This window comes from Acanthochromis polyacanthus, chromosome 2 (assembly GCF_021347895.1).
Source record: "Acanthochromis polyacanthus isolate Apoly-LR-REF ecotype Palm Island chromosome 2, KAUST_Apoly_ChrSc, whole genome shotgun sequence".
NCBI lineage: Eukaryota > Metazoa > Chordata > Actinopteri > Pomacentridae > Acanthochromis > Acanthochromis polyacanthus.
In genome coordinates this window covers 21,251,567-21,264,352 of record NC_067114.1, presented here as the reverse complement: position 1 = coordinate 21,264,352, position 12,786 = coordinate 21,251,567, and positions in this window count along the sequence as shown.

The following is a 12,786-nucleotide window of genomic DNA, read 5'->3' as shown; positions in this document are numbered from 1 at the left end:
AGGACAGGGTGAGGCTTTCGTATGCAAGACTGGCTTCTCGACTCCTGTGAGGTTGTTAAAAAATACACTATACTCAAGTGATGATGTACGTTATCAGCATAAAAATGAGAAAAGCTGGGAAATGAGCCACTTGGGAAAAGGGTCACCAGAGCGCCTAACAGCTCGTATTAGCTAAATATTCTATGTCTCCACACCTCAAAGACAGCTACTCTGTGATTAAAGTAATTGTCGTCATTAGCCTTGCATTTTTTTAATAATAAATACCCAGCGGCTTAGTATGATTACATTGTTGTGCTGAGGCAATTTGAAAAGCTACAAATCCACCCCGGTGCTAAGCTTTGTACAACAAATTTTACAATGCCAAATTCCAGGTACAGGATGATGAACAGCAGCTGAATGGGAAAAGGGTTCAAATCCATCTGGCGGATTCCTATTCATTTCTGTTCCTGTGGTTTTAGGAGTGTGCGGTGGTGGTGCACTGCCATGCCTTTGATCAGCTGATGGAGACAATGCAGCTCTCCTCAGCCCTGTGGCACGGGGGTTTACCTGCTGCTAAGTCAGGTATCACAGCCAGGGACCCAGCACCTTAAAGAGGCTTTAACCCTCCTCTGGATCAGGCTGACATGATTCATGTGGGCTGGGTGTGGATTTGAGTCCCTGCTGTGGCACAGCGTCTTTCATGTCAGGCTGTTTATGAGAATATGGAGATGGGTTTTGCGTGCTCGTGGGTGTTCCTTAAAGCAGCGATACGACCTCAGGCTGGGCTTGATCCCTGACGAGTCAGAATCTACCTCTCGATGAATCTCTTGTAGCACACTTAATACCCATAAGAACATGGTGCACGAGGCCCCTCATCTTGGTAACAGAAAGGAATTTGAGAGCAGATTAATATTATGAACAGTAATATTCCCCCGGCGGCATCTGCATGCGCCTGGGATTACAGGGCTCTGGGGTGATTACCGGCAGGGGAAGTGGGGTTACAAGTCCAAAAAACTTTTCATCTTCATCCAGGGCACAAGAGCACACACATAGAAAGACGTATAGATGTGTAACAGGGCTTGTGCACATGTCTGTTTAAATCTGCGCTTTGTTACGTTCGTAGAAGGAACATCGAAATGTTTCTCCAGATGTTTGCCCAAAAACATCACTAACTGACATTTAGGCATCTCCTCTCAGCATGGATGCAGACACTGAATTTTATTTTCGTGAATAGGTGAGTAAAATCAGCCTCCAAATGATTCATTCCTCTGCAATAGACAGCACAGGTAATTACAGTGACACCTTTTGTGTTGTGAATTACTACAGAGCAGAGCGACACGAACGCTGCATGTGAACTAATCCCAAAGCCTTCTCCACTATCCTCGCGATGCATGAGATTGCACATCTGTAACCATGTAAAGTTAAAGTTGAAATGTATAAGTCTAATCCAGTAGTCACAGCCAGTGTCTCCTCGTGGCCTGCTGGCTGTCCACTCTGTGTGGGTGCAAAAAAAAAACATTCAGGTATTCCAGTCAGTCTTATGCACATTCATGCTTGTGCACACTGACTAGTCGAACAAGAGAATAAGGGTCATTGGGCACTAAAAGCAAGAAAGTTGGTTAATTTGGCACATGCCGTCTATTCAAGTATGCTAACGAGCTACATATCAACAACCTTTCTCCAGAATTGCAGATTCCACCTTTAACATAACCAAGATGGTGACAGCAGTACAGAAAAATGCAGACATAGAACTTAACAATGCATCACAGAAAAACTACTTGTGAACAATTTGACATATTATTAGTTTTTGCTGACTATGAGGATTAAAATTTTCTCATAATTTATAAACATTTTCATTAAAAAAATTTAAACAAACCTGAAATGAGGTGCCAAAGTGAACACTGCTGTTGTTCCATTTTTGCCTTTTTAATTTTTTCAACATTAAAGTCAAAACTGTACAATACTACATCTAATCTTCACAGAAGCCATTTTCTAAGACCGTTTAATGTCATCTTTTTTTCACCCCTGATGTGTAGGAACATTATTAGTTTAGTGAATTAAGAAAGGAAGCCTACAAGGTGAAGGGTTGCTAAGCTAATCTCCCATAGAATGGCATCAGAGATCCCTCAGGGTTCCATGTCTGGCCCACTGTAGATATCAGTTTTCAGTGGAGCACGAAGACCTGCCAGGCTTAAAGCCCTTCTCACTCTAAGCCTCATTATTCCCCTTGCCACCGGGCTGACGCCAGGCCACGCGTGCAAAGCAAGCCAAGGAAATCGCCTCAGGACTTGTCTTATGACAGAAGACTCAGCAATTTCCTCAGCACCTTTTGCATGAGGATAAGACACACTTTGACCATGTGTAACCAATAAGTTGGCCTAATGAAGGCCAGACCTTGCAAGCAAAGGGGAGTAAAAGAGAAAGCTGAAACGGGCCTCTCATGTCTGAAATTATCCTGAGGAAAGCGGTCTGACACGCTGTTTTGCTGCTAGGTGTTGGCGTGAAAGAAAAGAAACAACACTGTTTCCATTTAGAGTTAAGACAGAATCACAGAGCGCCAGATTGCACACATTTGTGAGGGAAAACAGCAGGCTATTTCCTTTCTTTAGACTGCAGTGTTGACTTTGTATATTCCACAAGGTCTCAGGGATTGAGTAGAGGAAGGAAGGCGAGGGGCACTGCAGCACGCTGCCATGCAGAGTCTGAGTTTGTCAGCAGCTCATAAGCTTGAAGTTCAAAGAGCAATCTGATAGAAAATCTGTCTTGGCAGTGGTTTCCTCCCGTGTGTTTGCCAGCACACTGCTTCCGTCAGACTGCACCCAGTAGTCATCAATTAGAAAACTGAAGGGTGCCATCCACACACCAGCACAGCCACTATGTGGACATAAGTTGAGCAGACAGCAGTGGTGGAAATATTTCGTTCCTTCAATTGCACAGAACCAACAATATTACATGACAGGAGCCTTTATCAGGCTGCAGCTTACTCAGCAAAACGATCAGTGTGCTGTAAAGTGAACAGTGTCTTTTATGTACAATATACCAGTCAATAGCGTTCTGTAAGCATAGGTTAATTATTCAGTCACATTTTACTTGCAGCAACAGATATGATGAAGTGCACTAATGCTCCAAAAGAAAGGAAAAAATAATTCAAAAGTCTCTTTTTGAGCCTGTATACATTAATTATTTATGCACAACATGTCCATGTATTTCACAAAATCCTGTTCTCAGCTGCAGAGTTTAATATGAAGGAAGATCAGTACAACAGCTGTTGTATTTCACCAGGCAGGATAGGGCCATGTGAGATTCCCAAATGTAAAGAGAAAGTGAATACTGTTGAAGTAGTACATTATTCACACGATTACTGGATCAATTTTTCTCCATTTATTTATTCACATGAAGACATTGCCACATTTAATAATTTGGGGTTTTCTAGCCAGTGATAGCCTGCCTCTGTATGAGTCAAAGTGTACTGAAGGCAAGAATGATTGACATTTTGGTAACAGTACATACATTTTGTTACATACGTATGTAGTTGTTGAACATGAAAACAAAATATGTTGCTAGTAAGTTTTTTATTGATTTAGACAGAATTTTAACGTGCTGGTGTGAAATGAATTTTTGAAGCCTCAAATGGAAAACTTTGGATGAGTAGCCGTTGATGATGAAAACACAGAAAATTATCACACAAATTGGCAAATGTTCTCAGATCTATTGAGTATTTTAGGTTGTTGTAGCTGTCTGCATGTGCTGCCATACGATTTAAAGGGGAACTTCGTTTTTTTTCAACCTGGGGTCTGTTTTCATATGTCATTTCATACATGTGAGTGATGGAGAAATGAATTTTCAACATAGCGCCAGTATTTAGCTGGAGCTAAATACTGGAGCTATTCACTTTCTCTTTAGCTCCAGTATTTAGCCAGGCAGGCAGCTTAGCAGCTCAGCTAGCAGCTCAGCTAGCAGCTCAGCTAGCGAAAAGTATGGGGCAAGAGGCCCCCCCCCGCATCAAAGTCCGCCCTAACATGCTTTTTTCCCCACACTGACCGGCTCGGATAGTCTCAACGAGTGTCCCACAACATACTAGAGATGAGAAGTGAATGAAAACCTCCACATTACCTGGCGATCTGCATGTTAGGGCGGACTTTGACGAGGGGGGACCTCTTGCCCCATACTTTTCGCTAACTGAGCTGCTAGCTGAGCTGCTAAGCTGACTGCCTGGCTAAATACTGGAGCTATGTCGAAAATTCATTTCTCCATCACTCACATGTATGAAATGACATATGAAAACAGACCCCAGGTTGAAAAAAAACCGAAGTTCCCCTTTAAACATTTTAATCTGTTTTTTTGTCTTACCAATATTAGCCAGAATGTGTTTACAGTGCAAAGCCTCTTCGACAAACTATACCAGTAAACGTAATAAAGTGTTTAGCTGCCTAAAAGCCCAAACTTTCACCAGCGAAACAAATTACTTGCTATAAATAAGCAATTCTTTGATATTCCATATCAAATTAAGCCCCCAAGTACAGGTTTAAGGTACTATTTAAACCAGATAAAAATTTATAGAAAATGAACAAATGTCAAAAGAAAATAAAGATCACAACTGTTTTAGTGCCATAAATTAGAAGACAAAGGCCTGCTGAGACAGTAATATCTCTCTATCTGTCACAAACAGCTTTATGATAATAAACAGAATCTCAAATTTGCAAAAACAGCATGTGCATAATTTGAAAAAGGCAAATGATCCTTGGACCTTTTATCTAAATATCATTTCAAGTCTTGTGTGAGAAAACATCCCGATTCATAATTCTTGGAATACATCATTATTGGGAGAACACTCGAGATGAATTACTTTGCAAACACCAGGCGCCTGGAGGGTGACCTGTGACAATTCCACGCAACACCTCTGCAGAGCTGAAGGAATTCATTTTCATTTCCCCACTGACTGTCCTAATCACCATGTCTCAATGTGACCAAGAGTTTGCTTTAGTTGATAATGTATTAATAATATTATTTTAAACTGGTTTCACTGATGTCCAGTAGCATCTCTGTATGAATAAAACAGATTTTTACTGAATTCCAACAGACATTGTCATTAAAACTGCATCCTTTCCCCTGATTTTCTATATTATCCTGTGGAAAAGGTGTGGCCAATTTGTAAAGACATGGTTTTGTAAGGTGCAAAGGTTAAAATCAACATCTCACAGAGTAACTTTTACAATATATCATCAAATACTGGATAAGTGGATGATATTGAGAGAGGATTAGCATATAGGACACATCACAGAAAAACCATCTGTTCTAGCTCTGTATCCTCTTAAATCCCCTGATCTTCAATTGACACATTTCAAATCAGTGATGAGATATACAGATTTGAAAAAAAAATCTGACTGTGCAAGATTATGAAGTATAATAGACATTGTTAGCTGATTAGACTTACGTACAATTTAAATTACATACAATGCAATACTGGTACCTGTTTTTTGTAAAACATTGAGCAAGAAACCACACAAACAAGAACTGTAAACCATGGAAAAGTTGCCCGTCTTTGTTGTTCCAAGTTGTTTTAATAGTGACAACAATTCTGGGATTAGAGATGTGAGAGGAAACTAAAAGAGTGATACAAGCGTGAGAGCAGGGATGCTGTGAAAATCAATACAGCATTGCATTTGCATTGCTTTGATCGTGTACAGCAGGACCAGGAGATAAAGTAATACAAATTCTGCTGGACAGGCCGATCATTAACGCTAGGTTGCAATCTGTCTGTGCATCCACTCGTGCTGTCCATCGCCTTGGGAAAGACAAGTGTTCTACATAAGTGAATTTAAGAGGGCATGTGTAAGACAGTGACTAGAACAGGCCAAACAGAGAGCGAGGTGAGTCTGTCTGTGTAAATCATCGTCTGACTGCGATCTCACCTAACCCAGAGTCACCAAAAAAAAAGACAGGGGTCCAGGTGAGATCAAGTTTCCACGAAAAAATCATCATTGGATCATTGCGACTGAGGATAAATAGAATTTCAACCTTTGACCTTTGTGTCACCGGTCAAACAGATCTCAGCATCCCGCTGACTCCTGGCTTACTCACCCTGCTCCCTCCAATCCTGTCTAGGGTCATTCTGCTTAAGTGACCCAGTGCACTGATCCAAGGACACAAAGCGCTTTCTCGTATGCCAGCGATACTCACAACACTCTACACATGACTTTTCTGGCCACCGTCTGCCCCCTTTAGCTTAGTCTCAGCACAAACACTCACATGAACAAATGAATTACAGAATAAAATCAGGTCTCAATATGGCCCAGTTGTGGAAATTACTATCCCTGATACATTACAAAGATCTAAAATATAATGCAGTGGATTAGGCTTTGATATCAGCTCTTACTTACTATTGTGTGTCAGGGGAAAAACACCTGCCCTCTATTTCAGTAGGATCAGCGGATTAATCTTGGTAAGACGTAACACACACAGATGGTCAGACAGGAAAAATTAGAAAAATATGCAATATGAATACATTTGTCGTGTGTAATATCAAATCTGATTCATCTATCATGGAGATAATGGCTTGATGCATTGCTGTACTTAGCAAAGAGACAAAGTTAATTTCTTTATAGGCCAAATATTCCTACCAAGATCCTCCTGTAATAAAAATGATTCTTGTGGGAGTATTATCTAAATTAAATGTAAGCCATCTATCTGGTTTGCATAGTAATGGCAACAGGGCTACCTTGTGCTTTGATTCATTTCTAGTTACATTTCAATGCTGCAAACACAGAGCACTCAGGAAGATAAGTTAACGCCTGCCATGGGTTATTATTTTATATAGCAATAAATAAACTCTGGTGCAAAACCAAAGAAAAGACCTCGTCTACTCCTCGTCTTAAGGTCTGATTTTTTAAAGCAGAACAACACATTGAATTTTACATATTACACATTTGGCTTTGTTGTTTATTAGGATGTAGACAGAAATGTGATATGGTAATCTGGAGAAGCACGATCACAACTCCCCAATGGGCAGTGGGCCTCAGCTTCCTGGCAAAGGTCTTTTTCAATATCCTGCAAACACAGACAGCGTTGGCATGCGTGCTATCTGGTAGTTAAAACACAGGGGGTCTGTAGGTTGCAGACACAGTCCTACAACAGCACTCAGATCACAGGTAGCAGCAATAAGAGGAAGCACAGCTTCCATGCAGAACAGTGGCTCATACATCGACACACCTCTGCTGTCAGATCACCCAACAAGGCTGTTTTCATGCAACACACTCCAGAAACAGGCCTTATGGTAGAACAAGGCTTTGCTGTTGATAGTCAGTATTTTGCAGTTTTGACTGTGAAATCAGTGAATCGCTTTCTGTCAATGCAGTATTTATGTGTTTTTGTAACAGTACAACTTTTGCTAACTACTCCCAACCACTACAAGAATAACAGCAAGAATCAGTCTGTGTCACTGACTTTTCTTATGGCAAAGGCCAGAAACTGAACTTTAAAGACTCAACATCTATATGTGTTTTAAAATAATCGTATTCTGTTTATTGTTTGCTCTTTGTCCCTTTACAAAGGGGCAAACACTGTAATAAAATGACATTTATGAAACTAAAACACATCTTTTAGCATTGGAAAAAAGCTCCATAGCGTTTGGATAGTATTATCAGAGGGCCGTCAGTCCGTCATGTTGTGCTGTGAGTTTCTAGGACGCCTGTAGGGGACTCACCAGAGGGGAAGAAAATGTAATTCAACTCTCTCTTACTAACAAGGTGACATGGGGTCAAACTGGAAAAAAAAATACAAAAACTTTATTGAATCACAGTCCCTCGCCTTCAGAGGTGACATCGAGGTTGTTATTGACAGAGAATAGGAAATTCACTTTTGTCTGGAATTTGTGATGGTGGGTCCAAACCAAAATAATGAATGACCTGTTGAGACGTCAGCTGTTATCTTCCAGGAAGGAGGTTTGTTAAGGTGACTGTTGGGATTTGTTTGAGCCACTTCAAATGTGACTGATGTCTGACTTTGGAGCCAAAAAAAAAAAAAGAAAAGGAAAAAGTTAAATTAGGTCCAGGTGTTGAAGTATGCTGCAAGACTCACATCAAATCCAATTCAGTCTTTTAGTCTGTGTGTGTGTTCTAATCTGATCAAAGCTGCTTACCTGAGTGTATTACAATTTCTCAGAATAAAGACCTGTCAGCTTCCCAAACACAGTATGCATTAAAGTCAAAAACATGAATTTGAAGTTTCAAATGATGATACTGCATGACAAATGCAATATATTAAAAGGAGGATATGGAGTTTTAAAGGAGCCAGGAAAGATGTTTCCAGGCCTGGTCGTCGTCTTCCTTTAATGAGTAAATGGAAATGATGAATCTGATTTCCCAAAGGGTCTCTGCTGTTTTGGAAACACTATTCGCATTCTCTTTTAATGGACAATTACTTACCTTCTGATTGTTTTTTTCATTTCTAATTACACTCCAAGGGGGAAAAAAAAATAGCATTTGCATTTAAAAAAAAACAAAAAACGGTGTTAATATATGAACTATGGCTGCTGTGGGACCCTCAGATTATGAGCCAAAATATTTACACAGGAATTGTTCCAGTGAAGGATGAAATATTGAGGTAATAATTGTCCCAGAGTTTACCAATTAATATATTAAAAGCTAGCAGTACAGAGCCAGAAGCTACCAAAGCTGACATTTGCTAACAACATAATAGCTAATGTGTGGCACTGCTCTCCGAACTGCCAGGAGCCCCAGACAGACGGCAGCAGTTCAACACTCCTTTCACTCACTTGCATCATGCAGTATTTCAATTTCATCCAACAATTCAAGTAGCAATGTTCCTGACTTATCAAGGCTATCCATTTACGGTGACGGCCAAATCAGATCACTGCTGAAAAATTCATCCCCGAGTGTCAACTTGCACACAACAAGCAAGAGCCATAGCACTCCAAAATACCGCTGTGAATATTTTAGAATTACTAAAAGCAATCCAAGGTAGACATTTATATTTCATATGCATGTCCTACCACCTCAAGGTATCTTTGAGAGTAATTTGTCTTTGATGTAAGAAAGGTATCAATATTTGATGAACAAACATGCTGTTTAGTAGGCCTAAGTTGTGATGACTAAAACTCCAAGCTCAGATTAAACTTGGAAGTCGAATATGGTTTCTGAATCAACAATCTTTAATAATATAGCATTACACGGACCTTCTATGAAACTGGAATCTCAATACAATTCTATATATATAATGAATAAAAAGAAAGTTCTAGATAAAATAATATGTGCACTTGTCGTACAGACTCAAACACTGATTTAAAAATGGATTAAATTGCTGCAGAGATATTTTTGGAGATGAGAGAGAGAAAAACATTCTGCTGAAAGAGACCACTAACTGTGAAATAATGCACCAGGGTCAACGCTGCCTTCTCCTACTTATTTCCATCTGCTGTTGCCAGCCTCTGCCACAGAGTGGTGCCGATGCTGTCTTGGAGTGAGGCAGGGCCAGCCCCGTGTCCCATAAACACACACAAATCATTTACATGCTGTACTCATCAAAGGCAACTCTTCCTCATCTCCGCTGAGGCTTGCTGCTGATCTGAGCTTCCAATATTGCATCTCAGAGCGTCGCAGCTAACCTTTGCAACTGCCAAGAATGTGATTAATTTTTTAAATACAGCTGTTGACCTATTATTGAGATGGAGAGGAGCCACGCGAGACACTCATCTCCTCTCCCCTGTATAATGGAATGCATTATTGCATCAGTGTTTACAAGGCGTGCTAAAAGAGAAACAGAATGAGGGAGAAAGCATTAAGTAAAGCAATTCGGCTAATGTCGCTTTGGGCCTTGTGCACACACAAAATGTCAATCAAAACCCGCCATTCTTTGATTCATTGCAGTTTGCTCTGGCAGTTGCATCTGAGAGAAGAGTGGTGACACAATGTGGAACAATAATTACCCTGCAGTGTTAAAGTCCTCCAGTGTCTTGGTGCATTCATAAATAAAATATGTTCAAGATAATGGATTTATGTTCAATAATTCATCATCAGAATGTTTCAAACCGAGTGATATAATATGTGTCACAGTATTCTGTAACACAGTGCTTAGCCAAGTTAAGTTATCTTGAAACAGATTTATTGACAGGGCTGTTGCTGCATTCATTTACTCAGCAACCATTGCTTAATTACTCCTGCAAAGCACATAAAACAAACAATGCCAATAGACTGATTCTAAACCACTCAGTGTCAGTATTAGCTCCACACCCAGGCTAACTATGCATTCACTGAACTAAACAGTGCAGAACATTGCGTATGATCCTCTCGAACACTTTGAACAAGTTGGGGTGAGAGGAGAGCAGCAGGACTGTGATATTTGTCATTCATGACCTTGGTGCTAGCCAGCCATACAGGCAGTTTGGTTTGATGACCCATCAGAGAATCTGTGGAGGTCCTTGCAAGAGCCAGAGGACCAGGGTGAGGAGAGAGGGTGACATCCAGGTCTGCGGTCTGTTCAGCTGGACGGGGGTCAATCAGTGGGCCTGAAGATCCCGAGCCAGCTGGAGAACCATGATACGGCTGGCCTTCATGTCCAGAATGTCCCATTCCCAGTCGCAAGAGGAGGCCACACTGGCATGCTTAAGAAAGCCGCTAGTCCGTATAATTAATGACATGAGTTTGTACGGTGTAGGACCAGAGCAAGCATATTGCAGCATTGCATCAAGTTGCTTTTGTAACACAAATAGAAACTACTGAAAATCATTTAAATTAAACAGAAATCGCTTGTAATGAGGACAACACATGTGATTTGTATGCTGTGGTGTAAACACTGAAATACAAATCAGCTGTAAAGGATTCCATAACACCGTGGTTGTATTTAAATCAGCCATCTCAGTCACAAGCAAATACAAATGGAAGAGGTGCACTCGCAATCAGCAGCAACAAGACGTTCACTTTAAGAAAAAAAAGGCAACAGTATTTCATCCAAACACAAACACACACACACACACACACACACACACACACACACACATTGTGAGGTGCTTAAATCTAGAGAAAGCTTCAGCATTCAAGAGAGGCAAAAAAAGAAAACAATTTACATGCAAATCAAACTTTATCATCTCAATCTCTTTATGCCACTTTCGCCTGTGAAATTGCATTCATATGCACAAAGGCATTCAATTACTGTAGCTGTGGCTCAACTTCTCACATCTCAGCATTTTCTATTTGGAGAGGCAGGCCCATGTACATTTAATAGGTAGGCATTCTGTTCCCCAGCTCTGCGAGAGATCACTGTGAGTGTGTCAGTTAAAGGAGATGGCAGCATGTATCAGTGCATGAAATAAAGCTCCAGCTCCAAAGTGACAGGCCCTGGATATTGTTGGCAAATGGATGTTAAATTCGCTCTGCAACCACCAACAGCAGCCCCAGCTATGAAAAATTAACTGTACTCTGGCTAAAGGGAAGGGAAATTGCTTTGCTAGATATACCGCAAAATCCTGTTTGCGAGCTATCCATCTGTCAGATCTCTTTGCAAAAAAAGTCCTTCAGCCCTCTCTATTAAAGAGTCCGATCTCATATGCTGTTTGGCGTAATCCAGTATGAGAGCGGAAACAAAGAGATGTCAAAGAGAGTTAGAGTAAATCCAAAATCTATGCAGTAGATTACAAGTCAGTAAAGAAGACTGGCTCCAAGTGTCACAGAACAGACAGAGGTGCTATGTGTCTGTCAGCCACCAGAGGGCAGCAATCCTGACGAATTCCCATAGACTGCATATGTCAGGTAAGTATTACCTGCACATTGCAGTCTTATAACTCCATACTTTACATTTTAAAATTACATTAAAAAGTGCATTCTGAGCATTATCCTTAAAAGGTAATCTCCAGTGGGGAAAAGCAATTTTGGCAATCTGTAAATATTCTATCCGCATTTGCCCTGGACACTAATGGCCTTTTTTCTCCTTTTTCATCTTTCACCTTTTCAAGTTTACATGTTTACCTTCATAGGTAGAAACTAAATGACAAAAACTGCTAAACTGGCTGGAAATTACTTCTAAAAAAAAAAAAGAATGTGCTCATTTATTCTGGTCTAAAATAGTAATTAGATAATATCACATATGCATTGCAGTCCAACAACTAAAAAAAAGATCAGGATATGTCAGTGCTGTCAAATTTGTGATCTTGTAGACTTATTTTTATGTATTTCACTGTTCTCCATTTTTCTGTTTGCTTTTGACCTGATACTGAAGCCAGTTTTCACATCCCACCAGCAGATGTCAATATATCACTTTAAATAACTTATAGCCTTTTGCAGCTGGGTGTCGCTGTGTTTCTTTACTGGTGAGGTGGTTTTTTTGTGCATTGGGATGTTATGTAGATTTTAAAGAACTGGCAGCTTTGCATAGAATTTCCTACTAATCCCTTTAATTGAGCTGAAATATGTGCTTAGTAGAAGAACGGGGATGCTGATCAGCTTTCATCTGTGATTTTAAGCCAAAACAGTGTAAAAGGTTTGCCAGGTGTTGGGGAAAAGGGAGGAGCAGGGAGGCAGAAATAAACAGATGTGCAAGATACAAAAAGGTCTACTTGAAACAGTTGCAAAGCCCTGTGCAAACTGTGATGTGCATATGACAAACACAAAACTAAGGCACAAGTTTGTATCATTTCAGCGCACAAATGTTCATGATGAAGTTGTGTTCTCTCCTCTCTGTGTGTATGTTGTATTCTAGTCTACCTCCACTGAAGTTTTGAGAAGAATCTGAATTCTACTTCTCATGCAACACACACATAGAGCAGAATCAGATCAAAGAGTCAGAAGACCTCCAGGT